This window comes from Callospermophilus lateralis, unplaced genomic scaffold, assembly GCF_048772815.1.
Source record: "Callospermophilus lateralis isolate mCalLat2 unplaced genomic scaffold, mCalLat2.hap1 Scaffold_113, whole genome shotgun sequence".
NCBI lineage: Eukaryota > Metazoa > Chordata > Mammalia > Rodentia > Sciuridae > Callospermophilus > Callospermophilus lateralis.
The window spans coordinates 1401658-1429207 of NW_027511570.1; the positions used below are offsets into that span (position 1 = coordinate 1401658).

At 34.7% G+C, this 27550-nt stretch overlaps 1 pseudogene; it reads right to left on the bottom strand.

Annotated features, from left to right (window-relative positions):
- The window catches only part of LOC143386126 (protein SIX6OS1-like), a 34083-nt pseudogene extending 18617 nt beyond the window's left edge, over nt 1–15466 (bottom strand).
- Between the last annotated feature and the right edge of the window lie 12084 nt (nt 15467–27550).

Sequence of the window (27550 nt, forward strand, 5' to 3'; positions counted from 1 at the left end):
TTAATTTTTTTAGATCCCAAAGGTTATGCTAATGGCTGATTTAATATATTTATAACACACACCTGTACACACACATCTCTGTCTCAAGTGTAGCACATTACTCTCATTTAACAAAAGCAAGTATTTAATCTATATTATTTAAAAAGAAATACCTACGTGTGGGTCTTTTTCCTTTTGTCTGAAGTCAATATTGGCAAGATTTCACTGCTGCACAGAACTTTCTTCTTTTTTATCTAGATTAATAAGTAATACTACTTAAAAATCAATTCTGAAGATAGAATCAAACATCTGACTTTTTTCTCATACTGAGGATTAAATCCAGGGCCTTATGCACACTAAGTTTGCACTCTACTACTTAGCTACAACCCTGGCCCTCATCTCCACCATTTAATCTAACCTTATCATTTAGACAATCAAGTCTATATGAATATTAAATTTAAATTTAAATACACAATTTTTAAACATCACATCTCTTAATTTATCACTCTATATTCACTATGATAGCAATTAAATATGAAATGATAAAATGACCAACTGACAAAACTCTATCTTTAGAATCCATAACCAAAAAAGACAAAGTAATAATAGTAATGATGGAGGGGAGACTGATAATATAGTTAAACTAGTTAATCTATGGATCCTTGAATGAAATCTAATTCAAATGTCTCAATGACCAAGTCTCAAACACTATTAACACAAGTATGCTACCCATAGAAATCATACATATGACAATATAATTCCTCAAATAAAAATATATAATTATTTATATTCCTCTGACAGCAGAGCAACCCAACCAAAACACATTTTATGTAAAAAGTTTTCTTCTCAGAGGGAAAAAAATATGTAGAGAAGACATTTTTTGTTTGCTCTCCGACTCAAAGCAGTACTTTCCTGAGTCTGTAAGTCTCCAGTATTGTTTGTTCTTGCTCACATCAAATGATAACTAAAATTTATTTTTATTTCTCCTTCTGTGGGTTTACCCAAACAAATAAAGTTATTAAATAATAAACAATTCTGTACCTGTAACTCTTGGTTCTGAAGAATGCATCTTTTTTGGTCTTACTAATTTATGAGGGTCATAAGGAAGAAATAATTGAGTGCTTTGAGGGATTTTATTCAATACAAGCATATGCTCATCTTTTTCAAAAACTCTAAAGAGAAGAATAGATTACATTAAATGAGCTAAGTAAAAATTAACATATTCTGAAGATAGAAGGGATATTTAGATTCTATGTAGTTAAAATCCTCCACTTTGCAAATAATGAAACTAAGTTCCAGAGATTTTTTTTAAAGAGAGAGAGAGAGAGAGGATTTTTTTTAATATTTATTTTTTAGTTTTTCGGTGGACACAACATCTTCTGTTTGCATGTGGTACTGAGGATAGAACCCGGGCCGCACACATGCTAGGCAAGTGCGCTACTGCTTGAGCCACATCCCCAGCCGCAGTTCCAGAGATTTTTAACAGATTTTTGTACAATAGTATTAAATTACTTGGTAATAGTGTCAGAGCTAAAACACCTTTCCTGATTAAGTCCAGTAGTCTTCTCAGTATGTCACAATTTTATTTTTAAGACATAATCATTCTTTTTGTTTTGGTACTAGGAATTGAACCAAGGGACACTTAGCAACTGAGCCATATCCCCAGGCTTTTTTATATTTTGAGACAGAGTCTCATTAAGTTGCTTAGGGCCTTAAGTTGCTGAGGCTTCAAACTTGCAAGCCTTCTGCCTCAGCCTCTCAAGTCACTGGGATTACAGACATGTATCAATACATCCGGCAAACATAGTCATTTTTAACGACTTTTCAAACATATCAAAAACATCTTAAACCAAAAGTCTAATCATAAAAGTAACATTTTAGATTTCAGAGTACTTTAAACTTTAAAAAGACTGATTTGGAAACAAATCAACTACCATGAATACAGAAATCATTAAAACAATAATACAACATAAGTGGGTATTTTAAGTTTTTTACTGAAAGATAATTTCATTGACTTCTTCCTAAATCAATGAAGTAGAATAAATGCTATCAAAATACACTGATTCTACCTTATCAATTTAGGACACATGATAAGTTCCCCAGTACCGAACTTTACATATACCATAGTTTTTCCTATACATACATAGACAAATTTAACACCTTTTCCATCTTAACTAAGCAAGCACTTATTACACATTGTAGCTTTTTTTTCTCCTGTGGTGGATTTAACACAGGAGTACTTAATCACTGAGCTACATCTCCAGTCCTTTATATTTATTTTTTAAATTTTGAGACAAGTTATATCTAACCTGCTTAGGGCCTAAGTTGCTGAGGCTGGTCTCCAACTTGCAATCCTCCTGTCTTAGTCTCCCAAGGCATGCACCCCCACACTCAGCTGTGGCTTAACTTTTGCAGTGTGAGGTATGATAGCAAAACTAGCATAAATTTATTTTTTCTTCTTCACAATTTCATGGACAGATAAATCTAATCACAGATCTTGACATCCTAAGCATATAACTGTTTTTCCCACTTATCTTAAGAACTTTCACCTTTTCACTTAAATAAAGCATTTACAGCTTCTATTCAACATATCCAAATTGCCAGCATCACTAATCTTTCACTTTGGGGTCATTTTTAAGTAAAATAAGGGTTACTTGAACACCAGCGCCATGATAATATAACATTCGATGGGATAATTGAAATGGCCACTAAGTAACTAACAGGCAGGTAGTGTATACAGTTTAGACATACTGAACAAAGTGATGATTCACATCCCAGGTAGGATAGAGTACAATGACATGAAATTTCATTAGACTATTCAGAACAGCATGCAATTTAATTGTTTATTTCCAGAATTTTCTATCTAATATTTCTGGATCATGGTTGACTACAGGTAATTGAAATCATGGAAAGCAAAACCATGGTTAAGGGGGTGCTACTGTATACACTGAGTAAAAAATGACTAAATATCTATATAAGTTCCTCTCAATATACAGAATTTTATGTTAAAACATTGTTGGCAAAGCAAAATTCTGTATGTTTGCCTATTTTTTAAAATCAATTTCATCATAAAACTAAATACATACTGCCATAGATACGATATGTGGGAGTGCAACATGTTGAGGAGGAGGTCAAGCAAATAATAGATCCAAGGAAGTGGGTTCAGGGAAATAAACTCGAGAAGAGTGTGTTGAAAAATTAACACAAAGGCAATGAAGACTGAGGAATGGAAATTTAGAATGAAAAAAGGGCACAGGCAAAAAGAAAAAAAATAGAAAGTAGATCAGAAACAGCAAGAGTAACACATCTATTTTTCTTTAAGAGAAAAATTAATGACTTTTTCTTCATGCTTCCATCACGAAGGTCTATTTTATCAAAAAAACAGGACAAAAAAACAAGGAAACATATGACGTCATTGATTAAGTCACAATTATAGGCTCCTCTACACTCTCCATGATAAAGAAAGAACTAAACAAGTTGGTGACAAGATGATAAAAAGGTACATTGTGCATCAGATGTGCTGTTGCTACCCTCTCTCTCTCTACAATTATAATATCCTCAGCCTCACTAAAGCATACTAAATAATAATAGTTCAAATCATTTAAATTAATATTTAAAAAATATTTTATTTTTTAGTTATAGTTGGATACAATAGGTTTTTTAAATTTATTTATTTTTTATGTGGTGCTGAGGATCGAACCCAGGGCCCCACACGTGCTAGGCAAGCGCTCCACCACTGAGCCACAACCCAACCCCTTAAATTAATATTTTTCATAAGAAATTAATAGAAGATAGCCTGCATGACAAAGGTGTAGAAAACATACATTGGAGAAAAGATAGCCTCTTCAACACATGATGCTGGGAAAACTGGAAATCATATGCAGCAAAATGAAATTAAATTCCTCTCTCTCATCATGTACAAAACTCAACTCAAAATGGATCAAGGACCTAGGAATTAGACCAGAGACCTGTGCCTAATAGAAAGAAAAGTAGGCCCAAATCTTCATCATGTCAGATTAGGTCCTGACTTCCTTGATCAGACTCCTAAAGCACAAGAAATAAAATCAAGAATCAATAAATGGAATGGATTCAAACTAAAAGCTTCTTCTCATCAAAGGAAAAGATAAATAACATGAAGACAGAGCCTACAGAGTGGGAAAACATCTTTACTAGACACACATCAGATAGAGCACTAACTTCCAGGATATATAAAGAACTCAAAAACCTTAACACCAAAACAAAAACAAAACAAAACAAAAAACCACAAATAACCTAATCAACAAATGGTCTATGAAACTGAATAGACACTTCTCAGAAGAAGATATACAATCCATCAACAAATAAACAAAAAAAAAATTCAACATCTCTAGTAATTAGAGAAATGCAAATCAAAACTACTCTAAGATTTCATCTCACTCTAGTCTGAATGGCAATTATCAAGTATACAAGCAACAAAAAATGCTGGCGAGGATTTGGGGAAAAGGTACACTGCAAATTGGTGCAATCACTCTGGAAAGCCGTATGGAGATTCCTCAGAGAACTACGAATGGAAACACCATTTGGCCCAGCTATCCCACTTCTCTGTCTATACCCAAAGGACTTAAGATCAGCATACTATAGTGACACAGCCACATCAATTTTTATAGCAGCTCAATTCACAATAGCAAAACTGTCTGATCTGGATGCCTTTCTATAGATGAACAGATAAAGAAACTGTGGTATATATACACAACGGAATATTACTCAGTATTAAAAGAGAATAAAATTCTGGTATTTGCAGGTAAATGGATGGAGTTGGACAATATCATGCTAAGCAAAGTAAGCCAATCCCCCAAAACTAAAGGCTGAATGTTCTCTCTGATAAGTGGATGCTGATCCATAATGAGGGGAGGGGGCATGGAAAGAATGAAGGGACTTTGGATTGGGCAAAGGGGAGGGAGGGAAGGAGAACAGAAATGGGGGTAGAAAAGATGGTGGAATGAGGACATTATTACCTTAGGTATATATATGACTGCACAAATGGGTGACTCTACATCATGTACAACCACAGAAATGAAAAGTTGTGCTCCATTTGTGTACAATGAAACGAAATGCATTCTGCTGTCATGTATAACTAATCAGAACAAAAAAAAAGAGGATAGAATACAGAATCAAACTTTTAGATGCAGAATCTCTGGTCACATAAAATTGGATTTTAAAATTTATCTATACCTTTCTTTCAATTCCTTTCTCTTTTCTGTACTTTTTTCTTTTCTTCAAGAGTTTCTGAAAGATTCTTGGTTTCATTAAGTCTTGCAATCAGCTAAAAAGAAAAATGGGAAAGGAAAATGAAATAATTACCTGCAAAGAAGAATATTTTATCTTAATTAATGAATATGATTTTTTTTCTGTAGAATCACAAGATTTGTATTTTTGGCAGAATTTACTATCTTCTATTGAAAGTCATTAAGAGTTACATCAATATTAAATCATACCCCTTTAACTTTTCCTTACTACTAAATTTTCAATCATAAATATCAATAATTTCCATTTTTTAAAAGAATAATCATAAGCAAAATAGACATTGAATATTTACATAGGGACATAGTTATCACATATTTTAAAGGAAATAACATCCATTTTTCTCTCATTATTAAAATTATATTGCTGGGGGCGCTGGGGTTGTGGCTCAGTGGTAGAGTGCTCGCATAGCATGCATGAGGCACTGGGTTCGATCCTCAGGACCACATAAAAAAATAAAATAAAGATATGTGTCCACCTAAAACTAACAAATAAATATTTAGAAAAAAATAAAATGATATTGTTATTATTTTGTACCTTGTAACTATGAATGATCACTATAAAATCTAATTTTTAAAAAATTTAGAAAATTTAATTTTCAATTTTTTCTCAAAATTTATAAAATGATTTTGATGAGTTCTTGTATGTATGTGAATCAAAGCCACAATTCAATGGATGATACTAAAAATATTCAATAAAACCTTAAAAGCTTAACTGTTTCTAGACTGGTTTCCTAAAAATTATAAACTATAGTTGTAAATTTTGCAAGATTAAATTATTTAAACTATTTACTGTTCACCTTTTTGAAAACACTGTTACTTTTTCAATGCTTTTAAATTCCTGTTACAGGGCCAGAGGTATTAGGTACCAGTGGATCAAACCCAGAGCCTAGTGTGCATGAGGCCTTGGGTTTAACTTACTGCACCACAAGTCAATAAGTAAATTCCTCTTAACCTACATCTTGATCCTTCTTCAGGCCCTCCCAAAAGCCAACCTATTCCCCCAAATTCAGAGTTAAATAAATTCCACACCTGAAAAACATTTTGGCTTCAAAGTGATCTAAAGCTTATCAATTGGCCTTTGTCTACATTGAGGCTATCTTAACAGCTCTCCTAAGGTGTCAACTAACACACTATTATACATTAATACATATTTTAGAAACAATAACAAAATATATACCTTGTTTAATGAATTAATTTCCATTTCTGCTTCATCTGCTTTTTCTTCAATTCAGATGAACTTTTGGTAAAACTGTTGGCATGTTTGAGGATATCTTGTGTTTTACATCTCAGATTAACTCTTTTTATGTTAAGGAACTATGCTGTGCAAGTAAACCTTACATTTAAAATAAATGTACTATGTCAGAAATAGTTAATATTATATAATGTCATTTATACGTGTGGTATATATAAGCAATAAGCACTGTTTCTGAAACAGGTAAGATTAATATAAATATTTGCAGACTAATGAAGATAAGTTAGTATTGATCTCTATTAACTTAAAAGTAACATCCATCAAAAATATTTGTTAGAATGTTTTTATTCAGTTAAATATTTTCACAAGGTGTTATTTGTTTTTTTTAAACTAAGTTCACTGTGTCATTGGGATGACTAATAAAATATAATAAATTCAGGTCCCAATTTAACTTTTTATGCTTCCATCATGTATTATTCCAAAATCAACATTAAAAATCCACCCAATTTCCCTTTTCTTGCCTTATAAGGTTCATCAATGCACCCTGTAAAACTGAGAACTTTCATCTGGACATTCTGTTTAGGGAGGATTTAGACTCAATTTCAAGTAGAAAATTTATCTGCTATTAATAGACATCCTACATGGTTATTAATTAACACAATTACCTAAGTTCCTCCATTATCTATCTAGAATTTAGAAATGAATAGAAGAGTAACAGTGAACAAGAACTCTAGAGAAATTTTATCAGAACTTCCTATCCTGCCTTAAAAATATGTGACTTATATGCTAGAACAAACATTTCAGGTGAATATTATTTATAAAGCTAAGTTATTACCAAAAGTATCAGTTTAAATTTTTAGAAATAGATATTTAAATCCTAATCTTTAATTCTTCCTACCTCCATCTACCTCTTCTTGTTTAACATGCAATTTTACATCTCATCCCAACTCATATCCCACTCCCTTATACTTTCTGTACTTCATCTACCAACTAACCTCTGCCCTTTCCCACTAAGAAGTTAATGCATACCCACTTGAATCAAAGTGTGAAATATGATATATCAAGAACTATGTAATGTTTTGAACAACCTACAATAAAAATTAATTTAAAAAAAAGAAGTTAATGCATAGATAAACAACAAATGTTCATAAAAATATAATAGGCTCAAACCAAAACATGAAGGATAAAAAGCAGCAGAAGAGATAAAAGAATGGTTTAGGATGAAACAGAAAAGAAGCAAGGTAGAATATAGGGATAAAGAAGACTTAGTACAAACATAGGAGTTATAATCTGATGGAAAATCATATAAAGGATTGTGGAGGTTGAAAGAGGATTGAAGTTTCAAGTTCAGCATCAGGAAAGATCTCTCTGACAAACAGGTGAGACTTAGACCAATTAAGAATTACTTAAGCATCTATCACAGTGATACTGTATTAGAATTCTTTATTTGTCTTTCTCCTCTATTAAACTCTGAGCTCCTTGCAAGAGAGCTTTGTAATTTCTTCAGTACTGCCTGACACAAGGTAAGTACCCACTGAATTTTTAAATATTAGTGAATAATTGTTGACTCACTTCCTTACCACCATCTATCATAACAATAATTAATCAATTTAATCAGAACTTCTTTGAAAAGACAAAGCAAGATGACATTTTCATTAGTTTGATTGTTGATATGCCACTTTAAAGCCAAATACATATACAATTTTATTCCCCTTAAAATTACTTGCTTTTGATCACATGTACATGAGAACTAATCCCAAAAGACCTTAAAGTGACCTTTAAAACCTGAATTAAACACAAAAACAAATCTATGAAGCTCTCACCAGGAAAACAAAATAATAATTAAAATACAGAAACAATACTTATCTAATAAAATTATAAATAGAAATACTATTGTGGATACATGTGTAATGTCCACTCGGTAAGTGATGGAAAGGGTGCAGGCACTGAAAAAAAGTCATAGTTGAGACTGATTTATTGTATTCTTCTCAGTACAAAGATATAATAATTAAAGCATCATATTACAGAAAGGTTAATACCTAGAAATTCCATAAGAATAGTTTCACTCATTTTTAGTTGTTCAGAACATGCCAACACTGTCTTTTGAATTTCTTCATGTTCTCTTTTCTTCTCATAATATTCACGTGAAAAGGGTGTTTCTGAATATTTTAGTTGGTATTGCTTCAAAATTTCTTTATACTGACATACATAATCATGATACATTTTTCTGTTAAAAATAAATGTTGTAGAATAGATCTAAAAACCTAGTAAATATCACTTGTTAAAGTCTCCTAAATTAAGTATAAAAAGCAATTCAAACATCTATTTGTCTGTATTACTCTCATTATTGTCTGTCCTTCAACTTTCTTTAACCCCAAGACACTTCTCAGCTAAACTTTTTTTATTCCTCACCTGGTTAATCTTCTTCAATTTAACTTCCACTCCCACCAGTATAATGACATTATTCTTTCCATGGTCATTAATGATCTAAATTGTCCAATCAAATGATCTATTTTTTATGTTCATCCTAACTGACATTGAAGAACTGGGTTCTTTTAGTCACACCTTTTTTTCCCCACATTTTTTATTGGTGCATTACAGTTGTACATAATGATGGGATTTGTTGTTACATATTCATTCATGCACAGGATACAATATAATTTGGCCAATATCAGTTATACCTTCTTAAATATCTATGCTCCCTGGGTTCTGACCTCTGTAACTATGCCTTTTAAATCTCCTTTAATTTTCTTTAGCTGAAACTATTACATGAAGTCACGTTCTATGTGTTAAAACTCTGGGTTCATAATCATTCATGTATACCCCACAAGTATTCTTATAAAAAAAAAAATTTGAGCCGTTTGGAGGAACTCTTCTATATCAATTCAACTAATAATGGGTGACCATCTATTTAGGCACAAGTTGTAAGTGAGGCATTATTCTTACAAAAGAATATTAAGACTTCTTTTTTATTTGACCCATAAGCCAAAGGAGTTGATTACTACTGCCTATGTGCCAAAACTTTGTGATGGGGTAGGGGAGAATATACTGAGGATTGAATCTAGAGCCTTGCATGTTAAGCAAGTGCTCTACCACTGAGCTACATCCCCAGGCTGCCTATGTGCCAAATCTAATCCATCCTCTGTTGTCTGTGAACTAAGAATGGTTTTTAAATTATTGAAAAAAACTCGAAATATACTCCATGACATAATAAAATTATATGAAGTTCAAATTTCGCTGTCCAATAAGGTTTTATTGGATCATATCTCATTTATTTATGTATGGCCTAAAGCCATCTTGTACCACACAGTAGAGTTGAGTTACAATACTTACTATCTGGTATTTTACAAAAAAATGTTTGCCAATCCTGATCTATAACACTGAAAGTACTCAATACAGTTCTTCACTGAAAATATACCCTCAGCCTCAGTGTTAGGGACTGCACCGAGAGCCTCACTCATTGAGCTATACATCCCCAGTCCTACAGAAAATATATTCCTGAATTCTCTTTTTACCAAATTCTGGTTTCAAAAATAATATTCATAGTAAACTTTTTGAAAATATATAGTCCTTATATTCCTCAAGATTTTATTTCTTGGATCAAGAAATTTCTTAAAAGATGCTATAATGATTGTTCTCCTTAGCAGAGAATAGGAGCAAGTATTCTTAAAACTTCTGGTTTAATAAGTAATGATTGATAAGTACTGGGTCAGCAAGTCTGAATTTTAAGAATGATCTAATTTTTTAATATTTCTTAACTCTGTCCCCTTTAGCAAGATAAAGCAGTTGAGCCCCAAATAAGTTCCTGTTCTTCTAAATGTATGTTTATTAATGAAGACCCCACTTATATAATAACTTAGGAAAATGGTCCAGGGAGAAGAGAAATACCATTGAAAAATTAGGCCTGGGTCACCTGTTTCATATGAGATTAGCATACCATATTCTATCTTGTTCATACTATATAGTCATATCCACTTCTAACATCTTCCATATAGAAACTTTGGCAGAACACAGCATAGCTAAGTCATGATTCAGAAATTCATTATTATCTAATTTATTCTAGCAGTACTAGTCTTCATGAATGCTCAGAACAAGAATGGGAGATCAGAAATAAGTAGCTAGTGCCCCTACTTCCTCAGTACTGATTGTTGAAATGAAGGAAATTATATGCATTTATGAATATGTCAAAATGAATACCACTATTATGTATAACTTAATGCATTAATAAAAACATTAAAAACGGGGACTTTTTTGAAAGAACTTACTGAAAATATTACCACACTCCCCAATTTCCCCTTTTTGAAGACCCAGGAGAGAAATTTCTCTCAAGCCTCGGGAAAAACTTCATAACTTATCTTAAGCAAGTAAACTGCTAAGGATTAAAACCAGGGCCTTGAGCATCCTAGGAAAATGTTCAACCATTGAGTCACACCCTCAGCCTCTAATTAAATTTTTTTAAATGAACACTCTGATCATATTTCTTGATCAATGCCTTGACTACTAAGAATTTCAAAGCCTAATTTCTGTACTTTTAACAAACAATATGCAGGACCACATGTAGCCTTGATTTTTTTTAAACACTGTGGTATTTTTATACAAATATCTCAAATTCTTTTGGGATTGAAGCAGGATCTATAAATGACAACCTAATAGTCTCCTTCATCTTTTCCACCTTCTGTCTACTCTTTGGATGATAGCATACTTTTGCCTTTCTCCACTTTGCTCCATATATTTTCCTGAGAAACCTCATCTACATACAAGATTTCTAATGCCATTAAGTCCCAATTTTAAACTTTAGTTCTAACCTAAGACTCATTTTTGAAAATAATGGATTATAGATTTTACATGGGTAGTTATTTTAGGAGGTTTTTTTGTTTGATATTGGGGACTGAAATCAAGGGTGCTTTACCACTGAGCTTTATCCCCGGCATTATTTATTTATTTATTTATTTATTTATTTTATTTATTTATTATTTCTTATTTTTGAGACAGTATCTTGCTAAGTTGCTTAGGGTCTCACTAAGTTGCTACAGCTGCCCTTGAACTTGAGATCCTCCTATCTCAACCTTCAACTTGTTAGGATTATAGGTATGCACCACAAGGCCTTCAACATATGTGTTTCTTAAATAAAATGTAAAAACTGATAAGTGTTCTCAAATCACTTCAGTTTTTAAAATTAGGTAAAATTTTAATGCCATATATATCATGTTCAAAGTCTCTAACATTGTTTTATTATATTCATTAATTACATTTAATCCCTAAGATGATGTGATTTTACATGAAGTAAAATAAATTCAGATAACTACTGGTATTTCTCCATTAGAATATAACCACTTTACTAAATTAGCAATCTGAAAAACTGAAATTTGACACAAAATGCCTTTAAAAAACCAATACCTCAAATTTTTCAAAATGTTTATTCTACAAATAATTATCCTCCTAAATGTTTGCTTACACTGTTCAGTCAAAAATACCATTAATTGAAGAACTTTGCTATAAATGCTGCTGATAGATAAATGGTTTATATCTAAGGCAATATCTCAACATATTCAAGCTTTTACAACAAATATGGAGACCTTCAAACATTCAGTCCAAGATATCACATTTACTTAAAAATAATTCCCTCACAATACACACTTTCTAAATTCTTACAAAGCATGTTCCAGTAATACTAATTTATAAAACTGATACACTTAAGTTAATATATATACTGTACTTGTCTTTTTCAATGGTTTCTTGATAAATAGTAAATTGGTCCTACATATAATCTTCATGTTTATGAAAAACATCACATGTTGGCTTCCAGCTATAGAAAAAAGTTATAGTTGTAATTAGCACTTCAGAACGATAAACAAATAAAAAAATTGGCAGAGATAATAAAAAATGAACAAAATCATTTAAAGAGAAATAAATGTGTCTTCCTAGAGAAAACAAGTTTACATCAAGAAAACATTCCCTATGCCACAATGAAATCTACTACTCTGTATAATTAATATAAACCAATTTTTAAAATAATAAATACAACAGTATAAAAAAGAAAAAAAGTTGCATATCCTATCCCCATCACTCTCAATATCCACACACTCATATGCTCAAATATTAATATTCATTAATTTTTACATAAAATTTGTTTTTGAGATATGATAGGGAAAGAAGCAAATATAGCATGGCTGAAACTAGGCCAAAATAGATTATCAAATCAGATAGAATAAAATGAATATTCACCTCATATATTTTGTTTTATTATATAACTTGAAAACTATTACCAATGCAAAAAATCTAAAATTACTATATATACCATGGCAGCTTCCATTCTAAGTATTGTTTGAATATTTCCTCTATTTTCATTTTTTTTTCCAAATTCAAAAAGTACATGTGCAAAATGAAAAAGAAAAAAAAAAGTCCATATGCCCATTTGGAAGCACAGAAGAGTATACATAAGAAACTATCTTACATATTCTCAATATTAAATAACTACTATGATTTTAAAATTGTTTCAAGATTTTGCTACAATTATATATTTTAACATTATTGAGATCATATTCACATAAAATTTATCCTCCTTTATCACTTACTGAAATTATACTTAAATATTTGTCTTAATTTCTTTTCTTTCTTTCTTTCTTTCTTTTTTGTAGTGCTGGGGATTAAACCCAGGGCCTTGTGCATTCCAGGTGAGCATTCTACCAACTGAGATATATCCCCAACCCCTTAATTTCTGATACTTAAAATATATTCCCCAAAAGGAAATTTGAAGGTCTAAGATTATACATGCATATATTCTGAGTATTTAAAATTCCATAAGAAACATAAGCTCAATGAGAAGATATTTACTATAAGCTTTTCAATATGCATCCTTTGAGGTTTTTCTTAGATATAGATATATTATCATGCATTGGGTTCTTATTATGAATAATGATGCATAAACTGCTTTGTTCAATTTGCAATATACTAGTATTTTCCCATGTCAAACATACACCTATGTCATGATTTTATTGGCTGCCTAGTGTTCAGTCATCTGCATATACCAAAATTCATTTAACTAGTCCCTTAATGTTGAACATTTAGAGTTACTTCCAATATTTTCCTATCATAAAAATGGTTGAAGTAGAAGTCACACAATTCAATGGCAAGAAAAGAAATAGCTTGATTAGAAATTGGACAAAAGACCTAGAGAGATATTTCTCAAAAGAAGTGTTTTATCTTGAAAAGTTTTAGGTTGGATTCCCTTATACAAACTAAGATCTTAAGCCAGAGTGTAGTTCAGTGGTTCTTGTCTATCATGTATCAAGGTAGCACTTGCTTATCATGCATAAGGCCCTGGATTTGATTCCCAGCACCACATAAACAAAAACACTAAGATCTTGAAAAGTCAAAAAATGGAAATTATTTCAGACTAATAAGACTTACATAGACTACACTAAAATTCTTTATTCATACTAACTATATCTAAGTTAGTGAAATCTCATAATTCAGCACTTAGGGCAATGGTAGAGAACATGCTTATTAGCATGTACAAGGAAGACCCTGAGTTCAACCCCCAATACCAAAAAAACAAAACAAAACAAAACAAGCAATGGTGTCTTCAACTACAAACCTAGAAATCTTGAATAAAAAAATCAAATGGCAATTACTGAAGGTTCATTTCTTTCAAATATTCACTTACTACAGTTGTCTTTGATTTCATTACTATGTTTACAGTAATGAGCAATTTCCTCATCTGTTGTATTTATAGTTTCATGTATCTTACAAATAGTTGATTTGTTTTCTTTTATGTCTTCAAAGCATTCTAAAAGAGGAAATGTTTATTTTCTTAAAGTAGAAATTATAAATTCAAAATAAACAAATACAGTAAGAAAAACAGTTTATGTCAACTTACCTAAAAGGAGGACAGCCAGAAAGGAGAGGAAGTGAGGCTTGAGAAGGGAAGCCTCCTGTACTAAAAACTAGAAGACCACAGCCCCCCAGAAACTAAGGAGGATTTGTATTTGCAATTGAAGAATGTACACTGGGCTAGATTAGGTAACACTTAAGGTCAATTCATCTTATGATGCTATAAATTCATGCAAATGTTTACTCATTAATTGTATTAACATAAGGATTTTGTTATTGACAAATACATAATTTCTATCAATTAATTATTAAATACACCATCAACTAACTTATTTACCAATGATGTAAGATAAACTTAGTTCTTGAAAATATTAAATAATTTCATAATATTTTATTTTTTGATTGTAGAAAAAAATAACCAAATTCAATCTTTCTGTGACAATTAAGAAGTTAATAGTTATATTTTTAGAACTAAAATATTTAAAGCATTATATTTATTTAATTTGCACAGCCACTTCACTTATATTTACTAGCCAATTCACTTATTTTCAGAATTATTATTCCTGAAAATGTGGCATCAATTCTGGTTCCTAATTTTTGATGATTTCTTTAAAGAGAAACATTTCACTCAAATATTTGAAGTAACCTTGTTATTTGAGAAATATAACATTTTTTAACTGCACCTTAGGGGTCATTGCTGCTTAAAGCAAAATTCTTCACAAAATAATTAAATGCAGAATACACAAAATTACTGAAAAACAGTAGGTGAATCACAAGTATTTTGCCTAGGCTAAAAAGCTCATTATTAGTGGAGAGAATTAGTAGAGAATTTCCAGAACTAGTAGAGAATTTATACTAATAAATTAGTAGATAATTTCCAGAAGAGTTACAATGCCAACTACAAGTAGACCTAAACAGGGCAATTATATATTATGCTATATGTCATAAAATTAAGACAAAAACATCTTTAACATGCAAAACTACTTACTATTAATTCTTTGAATCATTTCTTCTTTAGTACTTGTATCTTTCTCATACTGGAAAACTAAAACAATTCTATTGTGACTTTACTTCATTGTTAAAATGTCGAATAATAGTACAGTTACCTATTTATTTTCATTTTATACCTACCAAATTCTAACAAAAGTCTGTCCAGACTGACAAAGAGGCTGTCATTCATCTTGGATACTATGTAAAGAAAATAAAAAATAAGTGAATATACACATGAATATAAAATGAAAATACACATGTATATTCAGTAACAACTTTTTAAATATAACATTCTCACAAAAAATGTGGATGGAGCAAGACAGAGGGTAAGAGACGTTTTCAGTCCACAGCCACCTTCCTGGTAGAGCGCTAAGTGACTTAGGCAGCTGCTGAACGTCGTTGCATGACTGAGACTAGGGGCAAGGGTGGGCGCCTTCGTGATTGTTTATTCCTGGTACTGCAGTAAGTCTTTGAATCTCTGGGGATCCAGACACCTAGACTTCTCAAAAGGGCGTGCCCTGTAAAATAAATATCTGAATATGTCTCTGCTTGGCGTGTGTACTGCCCCGCGCAGTGAAAGTCCTTCACCAACAGCAAGGTGAAACCTAGAAAAGTGGTGCAGGTTTACATTTACCAATTTGCCTCCCAATATTTAAAAAAAAAAAAAAAAATTCACACGAGAGCCAACTCGCTGTACAGAACACGCCAGAGGTGGGGTTCGCAGCTCTGGCTCCCCGTAGACCCGAGGGGCGGCTCGCGGCTATCAGTCGAGACTTGCGGCGGGAATTTGCTGGCCCGCCCTCCCCTCAGGCAGCGCTGGTGGTCTCTGCCCACCACAAGCCAACCACCACGCAGCGCGCGTCAAGCGCCCGCCACAGGATGAGGCTCGGTGTGGCGGGTAGTTCTCTGGAGTAGGGCCAGGCTAGCCACTCAGCCCGCCTTCCTCAGAAACCACCACACACGGTTCCTTTTCCCACCCACCTAAACAGCCCCTCGAAACCCCGACGTCCAAACCCTCTTTCCTTAGGGTCCCAAACTCCACTTAGGGCCCAAGTCGTCAGGAACGTGACCCCAAACCTAACTCGAAGGTCTGGAGCCCCGTCCTGCCCTCGCCCCCTGGCGTCAGCGTGGGTAGACCCCGAGGAGCACGAAGCATGAAGCAGATGGCGTGGAAGAGCGAGATCCCGCTCCCTGCGAGAACAGGGTGGCGATCGCGCGGTCTGGGGAGTTAGAACCACAGGAGTGAGTGCAGGGTGAGGTAGCACTCAGAAAAACACAGGGGGTCTGTCGTGAACTCTCCCGATGCCTTGCAACCTAGTGTTAACTTCAAAGACTATCCAGCCCTCTTCTAACATAATAGATTTAGACAAAAATTGCAGAATAGCAATAAAATTAACTTTAACATGACAATAAGAAACTCATCAATCAGAATTCAGTTTTGAATTCAGCATTTTGCTTCTTTGAAAAGCATAATTCAAACACGTTTTAGTAAACATTTTATGACTACCTCATTTATTGTTGCAAATAAAGCATATTTTCTGCCTAAAACCGTCACCACTAGGTAATTTATGTTTTAGATTTTTCATGTCGAAGTGAAGAGTGAAGAAACAATAATGTAAACAATTTGCCTCAATTCGTTGTTGTTTTTCTCAGGACTGAACCCACGGCCTCAAGTATGCTAAGCACGCTCTCTACCACTGCGCTAGATCCCTCTTGAATCTTTTATTCCTGGTGAACATGTGAAATAATATCAATAATTGCCTTAAGCCGACAATACTAAATCATTTCATAGATTAAAATGGAAAACAAGCTTTTCTTAAGTACATACCATATGTATATTTTATTATAATGTGTTGTAATGTTGATCACTAGTATTAATGATAGTGAACCATCAAAGCTAAGTTAGTTTTCTGATGATTTAAGAATTTACCATATTTATTTGTGTGTGAGAAAGAAAACCTTTATTTTTCCAGCATTATTTAGGTATAATTAATCACTTTCCAAAGGCCCCACCTATGGACTCTGTACTTGAACTGTTCCACCCTGTTAGTATCTCACAATGGGGAGTAAATTTCAACCCATGAAGCCTTGGGGAACACCCTCAAACCATATCCAAGCCATAGCAATTATGAAATAATTATCACAATCAAATTAATTTGTATAACATATTCACAACTTCATATAGTTATCATTTGTGTGTGGCATGAACATTTAAGATCTACTCTCTTAGCAAATATCAAGTATGCAATTCAGTGTAATTAACTATAGTCAGCATGCTACACCATAACTTTTCATCTGCCTAACTCAAACTTCATACACTTTGACTAAAATCTCCCCATTCCCACTTTCTACTTCCCCTCCCACTGGCAACCATCATTCCACTCTACTTTTATGAATTCAGATTGAACTTGACCCAAATCCAAAATTATATCTTCCTGTCTAATATTTCCTGTCTTTCTGACACTTCCTAAGAATCAACACATGAAAATTTTTATCTCATGTGATTATCCTCATCTCTTATAAATAATTATTCACAAGACATTAATGTTTTTTTCCTTTGGTATATTCTTTGTATGCATCCAATCCACTCTATACATAGTCTTTGTAGTCAAGCAGATATGATTGTAACTATTGGTTCTATCATTTGTTAGGTCAAAACTGTGAGCAAGTTTCTAACCTAAGCTTCAGTTTTTTCAAAAGCAAAATGAGAATTGTTATGATAGGATAGTTTGAAAATTAAATTATTTCTATAAAGCCCCTAATGTAATGCCCAACTATAATGACCAACACATGGTATATAGAAAATTAAAAAGCCATTCAGAACAAAATTCTTCAAGTTCCATGTGGTCATATTTCATATGATCCCACTTACATTTTTATTGTAGAGGAGGAACAGTTTATTTGGGGGCTCACAGTGTCAGAGGTCTCAATCCACTGACTGCAAGCTCCATTCCTCAAAATTCAATGTGAGGCTGAACATCATGGTGGAACAATGTGGGGGAGGGAGGCAGCTCATAGGATGATCAGAAAGCAGATACAGATTCCACTTGCCAGATATCAGATATATACCCCAAAGGCAGCCCCCAATGACCCACCTCCCCCAGCCACAGTTAATTCTATCAGGGGATACATTCATTGATTGAGTTAAGGCTGTCATAACCCAATCATTTCTCTTCTAAATCTTCTTGCTTTGTCACACATGAGCTTTTGGGTGACACTTCACATTCAAAGCATAACAGAAGCTATCTCGTCTCTTCCATAAAGCCATTTCCTCTGCGTCTTGAGTATCATCTCCTTTCACCTCCTCAGGAATGTTAAGATATCAAGTATTCCTTTCCTCTTAGGTGTATTCATCTTTTTCCATTTAGGTGGCTCTTGACCATAAGTTTTTAACTTGGTGAAATCTCTACCAGTAGAAAGAAAAGAGGGCAGGAAGAGAGAGAAAGAAACGAAGGGAGGAAAAGAGGGAAGAGAGAGGGAGGGAGGGAGGGAAGGAGGGAGGGAGGAAGGAATCAATCTTTCCTTGACACTAAAAATCTCTATTCGTCAACATATTTCTCTCATTCCTCTGATCTGGTAATGCTAACCAGCATACAAGTTAGTTCCACTGGAGCCATGGGTATCCACCTGGTACTGGAACAAGTCCAGAGGCTCTAAATAGGGGCAATTCCCTGGAAACAGGGGACACTGGAATCTACCAGATGTAGGATTGTACTGACTTGATGCTTAATTCCAAGGCAAAATCCTGTACTTACCTCTCCTCTTTCCCAGCAGATGGAGTCTTTCTCTACTCTGTGCTGTTCAAGGTTGTGGCAAGAAAAGGTGGAGGCAGACCCATGGTGGTCAGTCTAGAGTGGGTTCAGAGGGTCCATTCATAGGCACTGGCCTGGGTGTAAGAGTATTGACCTCTGGTTGGTACTGGGTTTCACTGTGGTAAGCCAGGATTACAATTGTTAGGCTGGATTGTTCCGCCCCAAGAAGAACGCATCTTTCTCTATGCTGTCCTGCTTGGAGTTGGGGGAAAGGTAACAGGAACAACTCTGCTTCTGTCCTTCTTTGATAATTCTTTTATTATTTTGCTACCATCTGGACTGATTTCCTTAGCTCTTGTGAAGGTTATTTCTGAGCATAAGTTGGTGTTCAATTTAATATTTCTGTGGGAAAAGGATTGCTGGAAGGTCTCATTCCATCACCGTCTTACTCTGCTTCTAGCCAACCTGATTTCTAAACAGGTGCCCAAACTCCTACCACATTTCTCAATTTACTTCAATCTGCCTTCCAACCTCATTACACAATAAAATTTGCTCTTGTTAGGGATGACAATTATCTCATGTTATTAAACCCAATGAACATGTTTTAGTCCTTATCTGACCTTACCTCTCCACAGCATTCGACAGTATCACTCCTTAAAACACAAGTTTACCTGATTTTTCTCCTATCTACAGAAATTTCTCTATCACTTCCTTCAGGTTCAGGTTCATCTCCTCCTACTCAGCCATTAAATGCTATAAATTTCTCAGGTTCAATCCTAGGTCTCTTCTCATTTTGTATTTCATGTACAAGTTTCCGATACAACCATTACATAGATGACTCACAAATGTGTATCTATAGCTCAGGCCTCTAGTACCAATCCAAGTTGGTTATTGCAAACAACTTTTTTTCTTTTCTTTCTTTCTTTTTCTTTTTTCTTTTTTTTTTCTGGTACTGGGAATTAAACTCAGGGCCACTTAACCACGGAGCCACATCCCCAGCCCTTTGTCGTATTTTATTTAGAAACAGGGTCTCACTGAGTTGCTTAGTGCCTCACCATGGCTGAGGCTGGCATTGAATTCACAATCCTCCTGCCTCAGCCTCCTGAGCTGCTGGGATTACTAGCATGCACCACCATGCCCAGCTGCAAACAACTTTCACTTCAAAGTTAGTTTATTCTGGCCAACTTAAGCAAAGGTAGAATTTGTTAAAAGATATGGTGTGTTGCAAAACTGCCTAAAATGGCTACAGAGCCAAACTCAGAGGCTATACAAGAAGGAGTACTACCTAAAGTTGCATCACAGATTTGGTGGTCAAGATACCTTCATCACAACCAGCCCCTAAAGTCTGTAGCTCACAACACTGCCATGAACACTAACTACCACAATTACCCTACAAACTATCTTTCTTCAGCTGTTACCAGTGGCAAAGAGGATACTTCCTAAGGCACACTTCTTTGTGTTATGCATTTCCAATTCAAAACCTTGAGTGGGTACACTTGTTTAAAAAACAAGCACTTACCTGGCATGTGTGAGGCACTGGGTTCAATGCTCAGCACCACATATAAGTAAATAAATTAAATAAAAGTTCATCAACAACTAAATATATTTTTTATTTATATATAACAGTGGAATACATTACAATTATTATTACATATATAGAGCACAATTTTTCATATCTCTTGTTGTTTACATAGTATATTCACACCAATTTGTGTCTTCATACATGTACTTTGTTTTTGTTTGTTTTTTTAATTTTTTTTTTTTTTTTTTAGTTTTAGGTGAACACAATATTTTACATCTATGTGGTGCTGAGGATCGAACCCAGTACCTTATGCATGGTAGATGAGTGCTCTATACTGAGCCATAACCCCAGCCCCATACTTGTACTTTGAATAATAATGATCATCACATTCAACCATCATTAATTACCACATGCCCCCTCCCTTCCCCTCCAACCCCTCTGCCCTACTAGAGTTCTTCGCCTATTCCTCCCATGCTCCCTCTCCCTATCCCACTCTGAATCAGCCTCCTTATATCAAAGAAAACATTCAGCATTTGGGTTTTTGGGATTGGCTAACTTCACTTAGCATTATCTCCTCTAACTCCATCCATTTACTTGCAAATGCCATGGTTTTATTCTCTTTTATATGCCACATTTTAATCCATTTATCTATTGAAGGGCATCTAGGTTGGTTCCACAACTTAGCTATTGTGAATTGTGCTGCTATAAATATTGATGTCTGTGTCCCTGAAGTATGCTGTTTTTAAGTCCTTTGGGTATAGACCAGGAGAAGGATAGCTGAATCAAATGGTGGTTCCATTCCCAATTTTCCAAGAAATCTCCATACTGCTTTCCATATTGGCTGCACCAATTTGCAGTCAATCCCACCAGCAGTGTATGAATGTACCTTTTTCCCCACATCCTCACCAGCACTTATTTTTGTTTGTATGTATAATAGCTGCCATTCTGACTGTAGTGAGATGAAATCTTAGAGTGGTTTTGATTTGCATTTCTCTAATTGCTAGTGATGATGAACATTTTTTCATGTGTTTGTTGATTGATTGTTCATCATCTTCTGAGAAGTGTCTCTTCATGCCCTTGGCCCATTTATTGATTGGGTTATTTGGTTTTTGGGTATCTAGCTTTCTGCATTCTTTATATACTCTTGTGATTAGTGCTCTATTTGATGTGTGAGGGGTAAAGATTTGCGCCTAAGGTGTAGGCTCTCTATTCAGTTCACAGATTGTTTCTTTTTTTTAAGAGAGAGAGAGAGAGAGAGAGAGAGAGAGAGAGAATATTTTAATATTTATTTATTTATTTTAGTTTTTGGCGGACACAATATCTTTGTTTGTATGTGGTGCTGAGGATCAAACCCGGGCTGCACGCATGCCAGGCAAGCTCGCTACTGCTTGAGCCACATCCCCAGCCCAACAGATTGTTTCTTTTGCTGAGAAGAAACTTTTTAGATTGAGTCCATCCCATTTATTGATTCTTAATTTTAATTCTTATTAAGGAAGTCAGGGCCTAATCCCAATGATAGAGATTAGAGTCTACTTTTTCTTCTATTAGACACTGGGTCTCTGGTTGTATTCCTAAGTTCTTGATCCATTTTGAGTTGAGTTTTGTTCATGGTGAGAGATAGGGGTTTAATTTCATTTTGTTGCATATGGATTTCCAGTTTTCCCAGCACCATTTGTTGAAGAGGCTATCTTTTCTCCAATGCTTTTTTTGGGGGGCGCCTTTGTCTAAATAAGATAATTGTAGGGGCTGCAGATGGGCTCAAGAGGTAGTGCGCTCTCCTGGCATGCGCGCGGCCTGGATTCAATCCTAAGCACTACATACAAACAAAGATGTTTTGTCCACCGAAAACTAAAAAATAAATATTAAAAAATAATTCTCTCTCTCTCTCTCTCTCTCTCTCTCTCTCTTTAAAAAAAAAGCTAATTGTAATTTTGTGGGTTAGTCTCTGTGTTCTCTATTCTGTACCATTGATCTACCAGTCTGTTTCGGTGCCAATACCATGACGTTTTTCTTACTATTGCTCTGTAGTATAGATTAAGTTCTGGTATAGTGATGCCACCTGCTTCACTCTTCCTGCTAAGGATTGCTTTAGCTATTCTGGGTCTCTTATTTTTCCAGATAAATTTCATGATTGCTTTTTGTTGAGAGCCAGTCTGGCTGGGCACAATTCAGGAGCCACTTGTCAAAAGAAAGAAACTTCATTTTTAAAACCACACATGCCAAACAAAACAGCTCCTCCGGAAAAAACCCTCAGAGCCCAACTGCCACCACTGGCTTCGCACAAGCCACACTCCCCAACCACCAGCCACCACACCTCCCACAATCCTCTTGCTCTTGAGGCTGATTGGCTGGGTCGCACGGGCGGAGTCAAAAAGTCCCCCAATGAGCAGCTCCGTGGCCTGAAAGGGCGGGGAAACAGCCCAATGATCTTCACTGCAGAGGAGCCAATCAGCTAGATGTTGCTGGGGCCGCTGTGAGCCAATCATCAGCTGGCAGTCTGAAAGTTTGCTGGGGCCCCTTCAGCTGTGGCTCTCAACATCTCCCCCTCTCTGTTTAAAAACAAGCATGTGGCTTAGGGACCGTGCCTGCCTTAGGTTGTCCAATAGTACATATGGTCCTTACCCATTATTGGATGAGGTGACCTCAAGGCGTCAGCCTCCTGTCTTAGGTTGGTACCATTGTAATTGGATCTTACCCGTCACTGACTACCAGTCCAGCATACAGCCACACCTGTGTAGAGGTCTTCTTACCAGCGGGGGGGTGAGGTTCTTTGCCTCACCTCTGTTGGCCCCCAAATTTTAGCTGGACGATCATGACAAGCAGAAGGGAGGAAGATACACCAAGCCAATTGATGGCTCCTTTTGGAAAAATTGTACTACCAATGACACCATCAGCATAAATACCCCAAAACTACCAGAAGTCGCTGCACCAACAGATAGTTCACAATGCATACAAGTGAGTTCACAAGGCAAGTTCTGCAAGCAGTTCAGTGATGGCTATTGCAGAAGCTGTAGATTGGTTTTATCTTTGTCTTCATGCACTGAGATGAAGATAGGAATTCTGGCAATAATGGCTAAAGAAAAAATTATGTAACATTCCAGAAGGCATTAAAAGAAAACAATTTTCTTAATAATTTACATTGTCTTCACTAAAGATAGGAATTCTGCCAATAATGGCTAAAGAAAAAATTATGTAACATTCCAGAAGGCACTAAAAGAAAACAATTTTCTTAACAATTTACATTGTCTTCACTGAAGATAGGAATTCTGGCAATAATGGCTAAAGAAAAAATTATGTAACATTCCAGAAGGCACTAAAAGAAAACAATTTTCTTAATAACTTACATTATCTTTAAGAGAATTATTAAATATAATGAAAAGGAAAGGTGAAAGTAAACAAACAGATCTGTTAACCTCCTTTTTTATTCACATATTAAAACAATCCTTAACAGTTGTTTACCTAATTTAAATTAAACCATTTAAATCACGTGAATAAAAAAAAAAAATATTTGGATCCATTTTTTCATTAGCGCTCATCATATATGACATATGGACATACGTACATTCAAACACAAAACACAAGTGTGCACACATAATACATACGACACATAACATAATAGTAAAGGCCTTATAACTTTTTACAGGTGAAATCTCCATTGCAATGTTTAAAAACTCTATAGTCAAAAAATAGAACTGATCAGCAAAACATTAACCTAGGTCTGTATGAGCTCAAAAAAACAAAATATGGGAAAGGGCAATAATAAAATAGATATTGAAAAAAGCATTCTGGTTCTGTCACAGATGTAAGAATAACCAAACTGGAGTTCTGGATATCACATCTTCTTTTTGGTCTGTAGAAATTGCTTTAGTTAATCTGTCTGGAATCCAAATCAGCTGCTGTTCTCCCTGTGGAAACACATAAACAGATCCCCGACTCCAGACAATTACTGGGTCAGGACCTTTCCATTGTCCTGTTAGAATATCCTTCCAAAGTACCTTGGGCTTTTGTACATTTTTTTTGGATACATATGCCTTTCCGCAGCACTAAGCCCTGATGAATCCAAATTTAAAAAGTTTAGAGTAAAAAGGGTTATTTTAAGTTTATCTTTGGGGAATATATACCCCTTCCCAGCTCTTTCTATTTCTATGAGGAATGTCATTGGGATTTTGATCAGAATTGCATTAAATCCGTATAGTGCTTTTGGAAGTATGGTCACTTTGATAATATTAATTCTGTCTATTCAACAGCAAGGTAGATCTTTCCATTTTCTAAGGTCTTCTTTGATTTCTTTCTTTAGGGTTCTGTAATTTTCATTATATAGGTCTTTCTCCTCTTTCATGAAGTTGATTCCCAAGTATTTTTTTTTGAGGCAGTTTTCCTCATTACCCTTTCTGAGGATTTATCACTGATATACAGAAATGCCTTGATTAATCGGTGTTGATTTTGTATCCTGCTACTTTGCTGAATTTATTTACTAGTTCTAGAAGTTTTCTGGTGGAACTTTTAGGGTCTTCCAGGTATAGAATTATATCATCAGCAAATATTGCCAATTTGAGTTCTTCTTTTCCTGTGTATCCCTTTGCTTTCTTTCGTCTAATTGCTCTGGCCAGTGTTTCAAGAACTATGTTATATAGAAGTGGTGAAACAGGGCATCGCTGTCTTGTTGCAGTTTTTAGAGGGAATGCCTTTATTTTTTCTCCATTTAGAATGATGCTATTCAGTGCTCAGTGCCGCATATAAATAAATAAATTAAATACAGTTTCATGGACAACTATGTATATATATATATAATGTTTATCTATTTAGCATGTGTTTATTTTTCCTTATGTACTCAAGGTGATTTATTTGTTCAGCTCAGTAATATTACAGCTAAAAAACATTCATTAGCAAAAGGAGAAGCAGTCTGTGCCTAACAGAGGAATCAAAAATGTTTCTTATTTTTGTTGAGTTGAATGTTTGACTCTAACACTTTTCCACATACTATTCATAAGTTCCTTAAATATATATATTTTTAAAAACGTCTAGAATATATGCTCAGTCTCTCCTTCCTTCCATACTACTCAAATAGGTATTCTCCAAATAAAAGAGTTACATATAGACAAATAGTCAAAAAGAACAGCAACTTTTTATGTTATCTACCCTCTGAGTTCCAGACCCATGTATCTAATCACCAACATTAGAAGCTGTCTTAGTTCATTGCTGCTGTTATAACAAAATGCCATAGACTAGGCAATTTTTAAATATTAAAAGATTTTTTTTTTCATATATCTAGAAGCCATGAAGACCAAGATCAAGATATTAGCACATTTGGTGTCTTGTAAGGGTTTGGTCTCTTCTTCCAAGTCAGCACTTTGTTGCTGTGTTTTCCAGAGGAGATGAATGTTGTGTCCTCACATGGTAAAAGGGACAGAAGGGATGGAAGGGATAAACTTGTTCCCTAGGCACTAATCCCATCTATAAGGGCAATGCCACCTATAAGGCCTTTAGGAGGTGATTAGGCCACCTCCTAAAGGCCTTACCTCTTGATACTATTGCACTGGGGATTAAATTTCAACATAAATGTTGGAGGGACACACACACACAAATTCAACTTGATTCCCCCCCCCACTAATGCTAGGCTTCTTTCAATGTTCATTCTTTTTTCATGTGCGAGATCAGTATCCATTTATACATACCAGAAATAATCTTCCTCTCCTATCATCCCCCATACCTAATCAAACATAAATCTTACCAATTTCACCTCTTAAACATAATTCAAATCCATCCATTGCTCTCATTTTCAACTGCTAGCATCTTAGTTTCTAAGTTATCATCATTCATTCTTGTATCTGGATTTTTGTAATAGCTTTCAAAGTAGTTTTGCTGCATATCTACTTTGATGCTCTTGTCCTTTCTCTGCCCATCCTGATCATCCTGATAGAGCAATTCTTTTTTTTTGGGGGGGGCGAGGGAGGGATTGAACTCAGGAATACTCATCCACTGAGCCACATTCCCAGCACTATTTTGTATTTTATTTAGAGACAGGGTCTCACTAAATTATTTAGCACCTCACTAAATTGCTGAGGCTTCTGCCTCCGGAGCCACTGGGATTACAGGCATGTGCCACTACAATTGGCCTAATAGAGCAATCCTTAAATAAAAATTTAATACTCTATCTCCCCCCATACATACACACACACCTTAAAATACATCAGTGATTTCTACTGCTCTAGGGATAAGAACAAAATTGTTATCATGACCTATAGGGTCCTTTATAGTCCTGTTCCTACCTATCTCTGTATCTTCATATTATACTAACTCCATCTTCCTCTCTGAAACCCAGCCTTATTAAAATCCTTTCAGTTCTCAACATAATCCTTTCCATCACAGGGACATATTATTTGCCAGTTCCTCAGCCTAGACTGCTCTATCTTTCTTTGTTTAATAACCTCCTACTTATTTTTCAACTCTCAACTCAAGTATCACAGCCTCTGTAATGTTTAAGCACTTATCCTTCATAGCCATTAAGGCAGTTGTAATTCTCCACTATTTGTATAATTATTGTATGAATATCTACATCATCCACTTATTGTAGGTGCCATGAGAAAAGACTCAACACCGTCTTGCCTCCCCTACCCCTTGGTAGCCACAACAAATAGCTTACAGCAGTAGTTTTTTAATAGCTACAATCCCAATTCAACTCATGAGCACTTCCAAGAGAATGGATGCCACTTCACTTTACAAATAGTCTTCATAGGAAAAAGAGTTACAGAAGAGGAAGTGAAAATGTGAATTTGCTAAGACCAATTTATTTACAGACATGGCAGTCAAACAATAGAGAAAACAGGTTTAAAATGTGCGATGATTTTCAAATAGCACAATTGGATTTATTCCCAAAGCTTTTTCTTTGACCCCTCATTGGATCTTCTAAGTCTGGGTCAGTGCAGCTGATTTTCTAGGCTAAATCAGGCTTATATCTTCATCACTGCCTTAAATTATCATGTTGATAAAATATGGGTAA